This window comes from Cherax quadricarinatus, chromosome 54, assembly GCF_038502225.1.
Source record: "Cherax quadricarinatus isolate ZL_2023a chromosome 54, ASM3850222v1, whole genome shotgun sequence".
Taxonomy (NCBI): domain Eukaryota; kingdom Metazoa; phylum Arthropoda; class Malacostraca; order Decapoda; family Parastacidae; genus Cherax; species Cherax quadricarinatus.
This window is the reverse complement of record NC_091345.1, coordinates 23,001,944-23,012,490: the sequence shown is the minus strand read 5'-3', so window position 1 is coordinate 23,012,490 and position 10,547 is coordinate 23,001,944.

Genomic DNA, 10,547 nt, shown 5'->3' with positions numbered 1-10,547 from the left:
ATGCCATTCTTGCAGCACTTATTCGTATCGCATCTATGCCTGTGTCATCATTTGTAGTAGTCTCAGACTCCCTTAGTGCTCTACAGGCTATACGAAAATTTGATACATCTCATCCCCTAGTTCTCCGTATCCAACTTTGGCTAGGCCGTATCTCTACCAAACATAAAGATATTGTTTTTTGTTGGGTCCCTGGTCATGTCGACGTACAGGGCAATGAACAGGCAGACACTGCTGCGCGGTCAGCAGTATATGACCTACCAATTTCCTATCGAGGTGTTCCATTTCTGGACTATTTTGCTGCAATAGCTACCCACCTTCGCACCCATTGGCAACAACGTTGGTCAACTCTGCTCGGTAACAAACTTCATTCTATTAAACCGAGCATAGGTTACTGGCCGTCTTCTTGTCATCAGTGCCGAGGTTGGGAGACCACTCTCTCCCGCCTTCGCATTGGCCACACTCGTCTTACTCATGGGTATCTCATGGAGAGGCACCCTGTTCCTCTCTGTGAGCAGTGTCAAGTTCCAGTATCGATTAGCCACATTCTGTTAGACTGCCCTCTCTATCAACGAGCACGCAGAATTTACCTCCAATGTCGTCTTCGTTCTACTACTCTCTCTTTACCTTCCCTTCTTGCTGATGGACCCTCCTTTAATCCTGACTCTCTCATTGACTTCTTGACAATGACTGATTTACTCCACAAACTCTGATGATACTTTTCGCTCTCCCCTCAGCCCTTTCTAGTTCAGTCTCTTGCTGCCCTTTACCCTTTCACCATCCACTACCCCGCTGTTATCCGTAACCTATTACTCATCCATCTCCCTTTTGCCACCTGATGCCCTCGCTTCCTTCCTGCCCTGCAGCGCTGTATAGTCCTTGTGGCTTAGCGCTTCTTTTTGATTATAATAATAATAATAATATTTGTTTTATTTATACACTCGAAGCCATTCTATTTTGTTCCATCCTCTCTACATGTTCGAACCACCTCAACAACCCCTCCTCAGCCCTCTCAATAATAGTTTTGGTAATCCCACACCACCTAATTTCCAAACTATGGACACACTGCATTATATTCACACCACACATTGCCTTCAGACATGACATCTCCACTTCCTCCAGCCTTCTCCTTGTTGCAACATTCACCACCCATGCTTCACACCCATATAAGAATGTTGGTATAACTATACTCTCATACATTTCCCTCTGCTTCCATGGACAAAGTTATTTGTCTCCACAGACTCCTCAGTGCACCACTCGCCTTTTTCTCCTAATCATTTCTATGATTCACCTCATCCTTCATAGACCCATCTGCTGACACATCTACTCCTAAATATCTGAATACATTCACCTCCTCCATACTTTCTCCCTGCAATCTGATATCCAATCTTTTGTCACCTAATTTTTTTCCTCATCACCTTACTCTTTCCTATATTCACTTTTAATTTTCTTTGATATTATACTAATTTGCTAACACTTGTGTTTATATTGTGTTGCAGCTCTCCAAGATGATTTTTAAGGCTGGGTTAACATTGTTGATTGTCCTCTATACAAGAATGCACTGTAGTATTATATTCAGTAGGGTTTAAGGGAAGATGCCTTGATGCTGGTGAAGGGCTCTTGATCCAAAGAATTAGAGCTACCCTTCCTTTTCTTTGATCAAGCCCAATACCTTCCATTCCCCAGATTCAGTGCTTCTCCAGGAATATAATGATGTACTTTATTCACTGGGGAAGCACTAAACCTGTAGGGTTATACAGCACATATACAATAGAAAGTAATTAGGTTAAATTTGAAAGAGATAATTTGTATTTGTATTAGAATGTGGAGCAGAAGTTTGTGGCTATAGGAGGGTGGGTGCAGGAGGAGAGAGGAGTGATTGGTGAAATGAGGTACAGGGTGTGATAAAGAGAAAAAGGTAGCTTATGAGAGGTTTTTACAAAGCAGAAGTGATATAAGAAGGGCAGAGTATATGGAGAGTAAAAGAAAGGTGAAGACAGTGCAAAAGGAGAGCAAATGATAGAGTGGGAGAGGCACTGTCAAGAAATTTTGATGAGAATAAGAAAAAATTTTGGAGCGAGATAAACAAGTTAAGAAAGCGTACGGAATGAATGGATTTCTCAGTTAAACACAGAGTAGGGGAGTTAGTAGATGGGGAGAGGGAGGTATTAGGTAGATGGCGAGAATATTTTGAGGAACTTTTAAATGTTAAGGAAGAAAGGGAGGCGGTAATTTCATGCACTGGCCAGGGAGGTATACCATCTTTTAGGAGTGAAGAAGAGCAGAATGTAAGTGTGGTGGAGGTACGTGAGGCATTACGTAGAATGAAAGGGGGTAAAGCAGCTGGAACAGATGGGATCATGACAGAAATGTTAAAAGCAGGGGGGGATATAGTGTTGGAGTGGTTGGTACTTTTGTTTAATAAATGTATGAAAGAGGGGAAGGTACCTAGGGATTGGCGGAGAGCATGTATAGTCCCTTTATATAAAGGGAAAGGGGACAAAAGAGATTGTAAAAATTATAGAGGAATAAGTTTACTGAGTATACCAGGAAAAGTATACGGTAGGGTTATAATTGAAAGAATTAGAGGTAAGACAGAATGTAGGATTGCGGATGAGCAGGGAGGCTTCAGAGTGGGTAGGGGATGTGTAGATCAAGTGTTTACATTGAAGCATATATGTGAACAGTATTTAGATAAAGGTAGGGAAGTTTTTATTGCATTTATGGATTTAGAAAAGGCATATGATAGAGTGGATAGAGGAGCAATGTGGCAGATGTTGCAAGTATATGGAATAGGTGGTAAGTTACTAAATGCTGTAAAGAGTTTTTATGAGGATAGTGAGGCTCAGGTTAGGGTGTGTAGAAGAGAGGGAGAATACTTCCCGGTAAAAGTAGGTCTTAGACAGGGATGTGTAATGTCACCATGGTTGTTTAATATATTTATAGATGGGGTTGTAAAAGAAGTAAATGCTAGGGTGTTCGGGAGAGGGGTGGGATTAAATTATGGGGAATCAAATTCAAAATGGGAATTGACACAGTTACTTTTTGCTGATGATACTGTGCTTATGGGAGATTCTAAAGAAAAATTGCAAAGGTTAGTGGATGAGTTTGAGAATGTGTGTAAAGGTAGAAAGTTGAAAGTGAACATAGAAAAGAGTAAGGTGATGAGGGTATCAAATGATTTAGATAAAGAAAAATTGGATATCAAATTGGGGAGGAGGAGTATGGAAGAAGTGAATGTTTTCAGATACTTGGGAGTTGACGTGTCGGCGGATGGATTTATGAAGGATGAGGTTAATCATAGAATTGATGAAGGAAAAAAGGTGAGTGGTGCGTTGAGGTATATGTGGAGTCAAAAAACGTTATCTATGGAGGCAAAGAAGGGAATGTATGAAAGTATGGTAGTACCAACACTCTTATATGGATGTGAAGCTTGGGTGGTAAATGCAGCAGCGAGGAGACGGTTGGAGGCAGTGGAGATGTCCTGTCTAAGGGCAATGTGTGGTGTAAATATTATGCAGAAAATTCGGAGTGTGGAAATTAGGAGAAGGTGTGGAGTTAATAAAAGCATTAGTCAAGAGGGCAGAAGAGGGGTTGTTGAGGTGGTATGGTCATTTAGAGAGAATGGATCAAAGTAGAATGACATGGAAAGCATATAAATCTATAGGGGAAGGAAGGAGGGGTAGGGGTCGTCCTCGAAAGGGTTGGAAAGAGGGGGTAAAGGAGGTTTTGTGGGCTAGGGGCTTGGACTTCCAGCAAGCGTGCATGAGCGTATTAGATAGGAGTGAATGGAGACGAATGATACTTGGGACCTGACGATCTGTTGGAGTGTGAGCAGGGTAATATTTAGTGAAGGGATTCAGGGAAACCGGTTATTTTCATATAGTCGGACTTGAGTCCTGGAAATGGGAAGTACAATGCCTGCACTTTAAAGGAGGGGTTTGGGATATTGGCAGTTTGGAGGGATATGTTGTGTATCTTTATACGTATATGCTTCTGAACTGTTGTATTCTGAGCACCTCTGCAAAAGCAGTGATAATGTGTGAGTGTGGTGAAAGTGTTGAATGATGATGAAAGTATTTTCTTTTTGGGGATTTTCTTTCTTTTTTGGGTCACCCTGCCTCGGTGGGAGACGGCCGACTTGAAAAAAAAAAAAAAAAAAAAAGTGTACTGAGTATACCAGGTAAAGTGTATGCTAGGGTTATTACTGAAAGAATTAGAGGTAAGACAGAGAGCAGGACTGGAGATAAGCAAGGGTTTAGATGGGGGTAGAGGATGTGTAGATCAGGTGTTTACATTGAAACATATATGTGAACAGTATTTTGATAAAGGTAGGGAAGTTTTCATTGCATTTATGGATTTAGAAAAGGTATATGATAAAGTGGATAGGGGAGCAATGTGGCAGATGTTGCAAGTGTATGGAATAGATAGTAAGTTACTAAATGCTGTAGAGTTTTTTTATGAGGATAGCGAGGCTCAGGTTAGGGTGTGTAGGATAGAGGGAGATTACTTCCCAGTAAAAGTAGGTCTTAGACAGGGATGTGTAATGTCACCTTGGTTGTTTAACATATTTATAGATGGGGTTGTAAAAGAAGTAAATGCTAAGGCATTGGGGAGAGGGGTGGGATTAAATTATGGGGAATCATATACAAAATGGGAGTTGACACAGTTACTTTTTGCTGATGATAATGTGACTTTGGGGGATTCTAAAGAAAGGTTCTAAAGGCTAGTGGATGAGTTTGGGAGGGTGAATAAAGGTAGAAAGTTGAAAGTGTAAGAGTAAGGTGATGAGGGTATCAAATGATTTAGATAAAAATTGGATATCACATTGGAGGAAGTATGGAAGAAGTGAATGTTTTCATATACGTGTACTTGGGAGCTGACTCATCAGCAGATGAGTTTATGAAGGATGAGGTAAGCCATAGAACTGATGAAGGAAAAAAGGTGAATGGTGAATTGAGGTACTGTGGAGACAAAGAACATTATCCATGGAGGCAAAGAAGGGAATCTATGAGAGTATAGTGGTACCAACACTCTTATATTAGTGTGAAGCATGGGTTGTAAATGCTGCAGTGAGGAGGCGACTGGAGGCAGTGGAGATGTCACGTAAGGACAATGTTTGGTTTAAATATTATGCAGAGAATTCGTAGTGTGGAAATTAGGAGGAAATGTGGAGCTACTAGAAGTATTAGTCAAGAGGGCTGAAGAGGGGCTGTTGAGGTGGTTTGGTCATTTAGAAAGAATGGAATAAAGTAGAATGACTTTGAGAGCGTATAAATCTGTTGGAGAAGGCGGGGGTAGGGTCATCCATAAGAAGGTTGGAGGGAGGGGGTAAAGGAGGTTTTGTGGGCAAGGGGCTTGGACTTCCAGCAAGTGTGCGTGAGTGTGTTAGATAGGAGTGAATGGAAACGAATGGCTTTTGGGACCTGAAGAGCTGTTGGAGTGTGAACAGGGTAATATTTTGTGAAGGGATTTCGGGAAAATGGTTAGCCGGACTCGAGTCCTGGAAATGGGAAGTACAGTGCCTGCACTGGAAAGGAGGGGTTTGGGATATTGGCAGTTTGGAGGGACACCTAAACTGTTGTATCTGAGCGCCTCTGCAAAGACGATGATTATGTACAAGTGATGAAAGTTTTTTCTTTCTTTCTTTCTGGGTCACCCTGCCTCAGCGGGAAACACCCAATGTGTTACTTTTTTTTTTTTTTTAAGTTCATTTATAGTGGGTGTGGGATGACGAGTCACGAGTAATATTCTTAAGGCAGCCGTGTGTTGCATTGTGAAAGGTAGATTACCTGTAGATCCCTGCACATATACCATAAGCAAGAGTATACAGTATTAGTACTGTTGCATGTGTCTTCAACACTGATTATTATTATAATCAAAAAGATGCACTAAACCTACTAGGGTCATACCACACTTCAAAGCTGAGCTGTACAATTCTTTCCCCTCAAGGGAGGTTTCTTGATGCTGGTGAGGGGCTCTTGATCTAGGGAACTGGATCTCTGCTCCAGTTCCCTGAATTGAGCCTGAATACCTTCCATCCCCCCCATGCGCTGTATAATCCTACGGGTCTAGTGCTCCCCCATGATTATAATATATATATATATATATATATATATATATATATATATATATATATATATATAATAATGTACAATTCTTCACTTTGTTGACAATGTTACCATGTTTGTCTCATCATTTTATGTATACTGTACTTTCAATTATTATTATTATGATGATCAAAAAGAAGCGCTAAGCCACAAGGGCTATGCAGCACTGTACTTTCAAACCCTAGTGGGTTTAGCACTTCTTTTTGATGATAATAATAATAATGTACTTTCAAGGTACATTATACATAAAAATCTGCCCTTGAATCATTTCATCCCATCATATTTTTCAGTGACTACATAGCCACATTTTTAACAGGCACAAAAATAGTCTTTGCTGGGTTTCTGGTTGCACTCATAAGCCTACTGGCTGGGGCAGATTTTGGGTAAATTGCCTTAGATTGCAGATTCAGGCAAAATAGAAAAAAATAAAGGATACTAATTTGGAGAAAGGACAATTACCTGAAATTTTTTTTTGTAATCTATTAAACTACTACACGTATGTACAGTGGTATCTCGGCACACAAACAGCTCCCAACTCGAACAATTATGCAAGTGTATTCTTGTAAGTGCTTTTGTAAGTATTTTTGGGGGTCTGAAACAGATTAATCTAATTTACATTATTCCTTATGGGAACAAATTCGTTCGGTATTGGCACTCTAACAGCCTTCTGGAACGAATTAAGTTCATAACCCGAGGTACCACTGTACATCCATACGAGTTTTATTTAATATATGCCACACATTTAAATATAAAATATTCTGATAATTCAGCACTTTTTTATTATACTGTAATACTACTACCACTGATAGAACTTACATGATGGGGAATTCAGATCTCGACAGTGAACCTTAACAGTAGTATAAGGTCACCGCCCTAACAGCAAGAATTAGTTTGATCAGTTACAGTAAATTCAACATTATAATCTTTATAGAGAATAAACTTTGAATTTGAATTTGAATTTGAATTTGAATATATGAACACAAACTGGATTTGTCAGTTAAAAATAGGAGAGGAGAGTTATTAAATGGAGAGTTAGAGGTATTGGGAAGATGGAGGGAATATTTTGAGGAATTGTTAAATGTTGATGAAGATAGGGAAGCTGTGATTTCGTGTATAGGGCAAGGAGGAACATCTTGTAGGAGTGAGGAAGAGCCAGTTGTGAGTGTGGGGGAAGTTCGTGAGGCAGTAGGTAAAATGAAAGGGGGTAAGGCAGCCGGGATTGATGGGATAAAGATAGAAATGTTAAAAGCAGGTGGGGATATAGCTTTGGAGTGGTTGGTCCAATTATTTAATAAATGTATGGAAGAGGGTAAGGTACCTAGGGATTGGCAGAGAGCATGCATAGTTCCTTTGTATAAAGGCAAAGGGGATAAAAGAGAGTGCAAAAATTATAGGGGGATAAGTCTGTTGAGTATACCTGGCAAAGTGTATGGTAGAGTTATTATTGAAAGAATTAAGAGTAAGACGGAGAATAGGATAGCAGATGAACAAGGAGGCTTTAGGAAAGGTAGGGGGTGCGTGGACCAGGTGTTTACAGTGAAACATATAAGTGAACAGTATTTAGGTAAGGCTAAAGAGGTCTTTGTGGCATTTATGGATTTGGAAAAGGCATATGACAGGGTGGATAGGGGGGCAATGTGGCAGATGTTGCAGGTGTATGGTGTAGGAGGTAGGTTACTGAAAGCAGTGAAGAGTTTTTACGAGGATAGTGAGGCTCAAGTTAGGGTGTGTAGGAAAGAGGGAAATTATTTCCCAGTAAAAGTAGGCCTTAGACAAGGATGTGTGATGTCACCGTGGTTGTTTAATATATTTATAGATGGGGTTGTAAGAGAAGTAAATGCGAGGGTCTTGGCAAGAGGCGTGGAGTTAAAAGATAAAGAATCACACATAAAGTGGGAGTTGTCACAGTTGCTCTTTGCTGATGACACTGTGCTCTTGGGAGATTCTGAAGAGAAGTTGCAGAGATTGGTGGATGAATTTGGTAGGGTGTGCAAAAGAAGAAAATTGAAAGTGAATACAGGAAAGAGTAAGGTTATGAGGATAAAAAGATTAGGTGATGAAAGATTGGATATCAGATTGGAGGGAGAGAGTATGGAGGAGGTGAATGTATTCAGATATTTGGGAGTGGACGTGTCAGCCGATGGGTCTATGAAAGATGAGGTGAATCATAGAATTGATGAGGGGAAAAGGGTGAGTGGTGCACTTAGGAGTCTGTGGAGACAAAGAACTTTGTCCTTGGAGGCAAAGAGGGGAATGTATGAGAGTATAGTTTTACCAACGCTCTTATATGGGTGTGAAGCATGGGTGATGAATGTTGCAGCGAGAAGGCTGGAGGCAGTGGAGATGTCACGTCTGAGAGCAATGTGTGGTGTGAATATAATGCAGAGAATTCGTAGTTTGGAAGTTAGGAGGAGGTGCGGGATTACCAAAACTGTTGTCCAAAGGGCTGAGGAAGGGTTGTTGAGGTGGTTCGGACATGTGGAGAGAATGGAGCGAAACAGAATAACTTCAAGAGTGTATCAGTCTGTAGTGGAAGGAAGGCGGGGTAGGGGTCGGCCTAGGAAAGGTTGGAGGGAGGGGGTAAAGGAGGTTTTGTGCGCGAGGGGCTTGGACTTCCAGCAGGCATGCGTGAGCATGTTTGATAGGAGTGAATGGAGACAAATGGTTTTTAATACTTGACGTGCTGTTGGAGTGTGAGCAAAGTAACACTTATGAAGGGGTTCAGGGAAACCGGCAGGCCGGACTTGAGTCCTGGAGATGGGAAGTACAGTGCCTGCACTCTGATTATTATTATAATAATCAAGGGGGAAGCGCTAAACCCGGAGGATTATACAGCGCCTGGGGGGGGGGGATATGTGGAAGGCATTCAGGCTTAATTCGGGGAACTGGAGCACAGATCCAATTCCCTAAATCAAGAGCCCCTCACCAACATCAAGGAACCTTCCTTGAGGGGCCTGCACTCTGAAGGAGGGGTGTTAATGTTGCAGTTTAAAAACTGTAGTGTAAAGCACCCTTCTGGCAAGACAGTGATGGAGTGAATGATGGTGAAAGTTTTTCTTTTTCGGGCCACCCTGCCTTGGTGGGAATCGGCCAGTGTGATAATAATAATAAAAACAGCTTCTTGCTTCTCCTGACCTAGTGTTATGTTTTTTTATTGTTCCAGAAATCAGTCTGTATAACAGATCTGCCATGTTGGTTGCAAGTTGAAATATACGTCGGTTTGACTTTCTCCCCCCCCCAAATGCACCGAGTCACCTTGATGCCACAGTGAAACAGGTGATGCTTGATGCAGCATTGATTGAGGCAGTGTTTTTTTTTTTTTTTTTTTTTTTTTTTAGAATTTTTTTTTTTCAACAAGTCGGCCGTCTCCCATCGAGGCAGGGTGACCCAAAAAAGAAAGAAAATCCCCAAAAAGAAAATACTTTCACCATCATTCAACACTTTAACCACACTCACACATTATCACTGTTTTTGCAGAGGTGCTCAGAATACAACAGTTTAGAAGCATATACGTATAAAGATACACAACATATCCCTCCAAACTGCCAATATCCCAAACCCCTCCTTTAAAGTGCAGGCATTGTACTTCCCATTTCCAGGACTCAAGTCCAACTATATGAAAATAACCAGTTTCCCTGAATCCCTTCACTAAATATTACCCTGCTCACACTCCAACAGATCGTCAGGTCCCAAGTATCATTCATCTCCATTCACTCTTATCTAACACGCTCACACACGCTTGCTGGAAGTCCAAGCCCCTCGCCCACAAAACCTCCTTTACCCCCTCTCTCCAACCCTTTCGAGGATGACCCCTACCCCTCCTTCCTTCCCCTATAGATTTATATGCTTTCCATGTCATTCTACTTTGATCCATTCTCTCTAAATGACCAAACCACCTCAACAACCCCTCTTCTGCCCTCTGACTAATGCTTTTATTAACTCCACACCTTCTCCTAATTTCCACACTCCGAATTTTCTGCATATTTACACCACACATTGCCCTTAGACAGGACATCTCCACTGCCTCCAACCGTCTCCTCGCTGCTGCATTTACCACTCAAGCTTCACATCCATATAAGAGTGTTGGTACCACTATACTTTCATACATGCCCTTCTTCGCCTCCATAGATAGCGTTTTTTGACTCCACATATACCTCAATGCACCACTCACCTTTTTTCCCTCATCAATTCTATGATTAACCTCATCCTTCATAAATCCATCAGCCGACACGTCAACTCCCAAGTATCTGAAAACATTCACTTCTTCCATACTCCTCCCCAATTTGATATCCAATTTTTCTTTATCTAAATCATTTGATACCCTCATCACCTTACTCTTTTCTATGTTCACTTTCAACTTTCTACCTTTACACACATTCCCAAACTCATCCACTAACCTCTGCAATTTTTCTTTAGAATCTCCCATAAGCACAGTATCAT